This window comes from Pseudophryne corroboree, chromosome 6 (genome assembly GCF_028390025.1).
Source record: "Pseudophryne corroboree isolate aPseCor3 chromosome 6, aPseCor3.hap2, whole genome shotgun sequence".
Lineage (NCBI taxonomy): Eukaryota > Metazoa > Chordata > Amphibia > Anura > Myobatrachidae > Pseudophryne > Pseudophryne corroboree.
In genome coordinates this window covers 315,041,342-315,045,467 of record NC_086449.1, presented here as the reverse complement: position 1 = coordinate 315,045,467, position 4,126 = coordinate 315,041,342, and the positions used below count along the sequence as shown (strand labels likewise).

The 4,126-nt window shown below is 51.6% G+C and overlaps 1 long non-coding RNA gene across 1 annotated transcript; it reads left to right on the top strand.

Moving 5' to 3' along the window:
• Window positions 1-3,135: 3,135 nt before the first annotated feature.
• On the top strand, window positions 3,136-3,630 carry LOC134935222 (uncharacterized). The gene is made up of 2 exons (XR_010179995.1): window positions 3,136-3,298; window positions 3,385-3,630. It is a non-coding gene; the product is annotated as an uncharacterized LOC134935222 (long non-coding RNA).
• The last annotated feature ends 496 nt before the right edge of the window (window positions 3,631-4,126 follow it).

Below are 4,126 nucleotides of genomic sequence, written 5' to 3'. Positions count from 1 at the left end.
ACATCTACTACCTACAGATACAGTAACGTATCTGTAGGTAGTAAATGTAGATAGATTTTTTTTTTTTTTTTACATTTTATTTATTTGTTTTTATCGTTTCTCTACTGATCTCTTCCCTTTCCATTTTTGGATAGCCCGTCTCTTTCCAAGAGCCCTCCATGTCGCCAGGCGGACACATCGCAAATTCACAACGGTGGATTATTATTATTTTTTTACGCGGCCAGCAGGGGGCGCTGCGCGCGCGGACCTGCGTCCCGCTTACATTTGCCGGGCTTATATATTATTTATATTATTTCGGCCAAGTCCGCGGAGCTCGGGTGAGAAGGGCATTCGTCAGATAAATCGCGGAGCCCGAAAACCGGGTCTGAGATCAGTTCAATCCAGAGGGAAGGTTGCCCAAGTCCGCGGAGCTCGGGTGAGAAGGGCATTCGTCGGATAAATCGCGGAGCCCGAAAACCGGGTCTGAGATCAGTTCAATCCAGACGGAAGGTTGCCCAAGTCCGCGGAGCTCGGGTGAGAAGGGCATTCGTAGGAAAAATCGCGGAGCCCGAAAACCGGGTCTGAGATCAGTTCAATCCAGAGGGAAGGTTGCCCAAATCCGCGGAGCTCGGGTGAGAAGGGCATTCGTCGGATAAATCGCGGAGCCCGAAAACCGGGTCTGAGATCAGTTCAATCCAGAGGGAAGGTTGCCCAAGTCCGCGGAGCTCGGGTGAGAAGGGCATTCGTCGGAAAAATCGCGAAGCCCGAAAACCGGGTCTGAGATTAGTTCAATCCAGAGGGAAGGTTGCCCAAGTCCGCGGAGCTCGGGTGAGAAGGGCATTCGTCGGAAAAATCGCGGAGCCCGAAAACCGGGTCTGATATTTCCTTCCTTGCCCATCGCAGCGCCCCCTGGTGGGCTGAATCCGGTACTACGATTTGTGGAAGTCTTGCCGATGAGTGGAGACTGGCACCTCTCGGGCCGGGACAGGCTTCCAGGAGCCTGGGGAAAATCGGAGCATGTGACGCAAAAGTGTTGCGCGCACCGCCCGACACGTGACTCTAGTAAGAACCACCTCTCCGGATGTGTAATAGGAAGCACGTGCCGGGGCCTGGGCCCTCGATTCCCTGAACCCTGTATTCACGGTGGGCGTGGTCAGACAGAAAGCGCGGGCTTGGTACGGTGTGTGCGCCACAAACTCCGGAAGTGCTGGGTCTGCTGGTCGCAGTGAGGCAATGTACGGAACCGACGGCAGTGACGAAGACTATCTCCCCGACTCGTCAGAGTTGAGCAGCTCGGATGATAGTGGAGGGGAGGAGACGTCTTTTCACGGCAGGCAGGTTCTGGAAGTGTCCGGGGCTTTCTCCGCGGAGGCCGAACCAAGTCTCCATCCGGCCCGCGCAGTGTCGGTCCAGGTACTTACCCGAAAAGCAGATGGTTCGATTGCATGTAACAAGAAAAATTTCTGCCTGTGGTGCGAGAGGCCATTCTCAAAAATTGCGAGACATGTTCAAGCTGTCCACCACAATGAGCATGAGGTTGCAAGGGCACTCAGCTTTCCGAAGCGCTCCAGGGAAAGGACAGTGCAGCTAGACCTGATTCGCACCCGGGGAAACTTTGCCCATAATGTCGGGGTTCTCCGCGAGGGCAGCGGAGTCCTCCTACCGTGCAAGCAGCCGGAAGAAGCAACGGCTCCCCAAGATTTCATGCACTGTGTAAAATGTAAAGGGCTATTCTCCAGGAAGCACCTGTGGCGCCATGTGAAGAGGTGCCCGCTCCGCAAAAGTGTCAGCCCCAAACCTGGAAGAACCAGGGTGAAGGGTCTCTTCACTTACGCCACACCTCTCCCGAAAGATGTTGGCACCGGCCTCTGGAAGTTGCTGAGCGAAATGAATTATGATGATGTGGTACCGGTAATCAAAGGGGACCGCTGGATTATGCAGTTCGGTCAGCACCTCTATAACCGTCTGGGGTCTGATGTCAGCAAGCATGATTACATCCGTCAGAAGCTCAGAGAGGTGGGGCGGCTTCTGCTGAAGGCGATGAAGGTCACACCGTTGCGGTGTATGGAAGATTTCATTTGCCCACCGAATTTCCTGCAAGTGGTGCATGCTGTGAGGAGCCTGGCCGGTTACGATGACCGCACCAATACATATAAAATACCCTCGTTGGCTCTGAAGGTGGGACACAGCTTGCAGAAGATTTCTGCTATGGTGGAGTGTCAGGCACTGATGGAGGGCAGTGCCCTGACAGAGAAGCGTGCCCGAAACTTTCGGAAAATTTATGAGGCGAGGTGGAGCGAGCTAAACTCCACTGCTGCCCTGAAGACACTTCGAGAGATAAAATGGAATGCACCGCTGCTTCTGCCCTTCACTGATGATGTTAAGCGCTTGAACCTGTACCTCCTTGACAGTCAGCGAGAGTACATCAATGAGTTGTCCGCCCACCCTTCCAAACAGCAGTGGTCCATGTTGGCCAAAGTTACCCTCACGCAGCTGATTCTCTTCAACCGCAGGAGAGAAGGTGAGGTTTCCAAGATGCTGCTCTCCTCCTTCGATTTACGGCACACAGCCGATTTGCAGGGTGATGTGGCCCAGGCCCTGTCAGAGCTGGAGAAGGCACTCTGTCGTCACTTCTCCCGTATTGAGATTCCTGGGAAAAGAGGCAGGAAAGTCCCTGTCCTGCTATCCCCAAGCATGCAGAAAGCGATGGAGCTCCTCATAGAGAAGCGGACAGAATGTGGTGTGACCCCACACAATATCTACAAGTTTGCTAGGCCAACAGCCATGTCCCATTATAGGGGATCCGTCTGCATACGTCTCTACGCCCGGGAGTGTGGGGCCAAGCACCCCGAAGCATTATCTTCCACCCGCCTACGGAAGCATGTGGCTACACTTTCCAGAGTCCTCAACCTGAGCGATACAGAGATGGATCAGCTTGCTGATTTCCTTGGACATGATATTCGGGTGCATCGGCATTATTACCGCCTCCCGGAGGGTACCCTTCAACTGGCCAAGTTGAGCAAGCTGTTTCTGGCTCTCGAGCAAGGGAGAATGGCTGAATTCCGGGGCCACAATCTGGAAGAGATCTCCATTGATCCAAACGGTAGGTATCACTTGACAGTGTGGCTCCAGGGACTAACTGTCTAAGTGGGCTGGTGTGATCGGTTTCCCTGTCCTTCTCTATCCACAGAGCCGATCCAGGTGGTGAGCGATGACTCTGGGGATGAGCCAGAGAGTCAAGATACTGAGGTTCCCATGGGGCACATGGGAAAAGAAGCCGGCAGCGTGGTGTCGGCGGTGGATGGAGGTGCAGCTAAAGGTGGGTGTGACTGTCCATTCCATTTGAGATGCGTCCATGACTGGTGGTGGCGTTGCGTGGTGACTGACCTTTCTTCTCCCGCACAGGTGACAGAAGGGGTACCAAGCGCAATCCGTGGACCCCAGCAGAAGTGAAAGCTGTTGAACGTCACATGATTCGGTTCATTCGCTCATTCAAGGTGCCGGGCAAGAATGACTGTGATGCGTGCCTAAGGGCAGAACGACAAGCGCTGAAGGCTCGGAACTGGCTCTCGGTTAAGTTTTACATTAAGAACCGAATTACTGCTGAAATGAGAAAGAACCTTTCCTGAATAAAATGTATCTGCTGCTGAATACACGTTTCCTCTATCTCTAATTAACCCCAAAAATAAATCAGTTATGTGGGTGTCCTCATGAGGCAGGTATTCCTGAATAGGTCCCCATGAGGAAGGTTCCAGACATATGTCCCGATGAGGATAGAAAAACAAGTGTGTGTGTGTGTGTGTGTGTGTGTGTGTGTGTGTGTGTGTGTGTGTGTGTGTGTGTGTGTCCGTCCTTTCACTTAATTTATTTTTGTAGTAACAGTAATAATTTACTAAGATTTGACTCAATGTATTTTGAGCACTTGATTTTATCTGGTTCTACCTTGGTTTTATAAAATTTCAAATGAGCTCATATGCATCAATCATCATCACTAACACCACATGATCACTTTGGAATGCATTACATACATTACAGAAGCTGCTCAATTAATTTAATCAAGTTCACAGGTTTATCTAGAAAAGAACTGTATGATATCAACAGCTGACAGGGAGTGCTGATCCATTTATTGCCATTTTGTAGGTTTTTA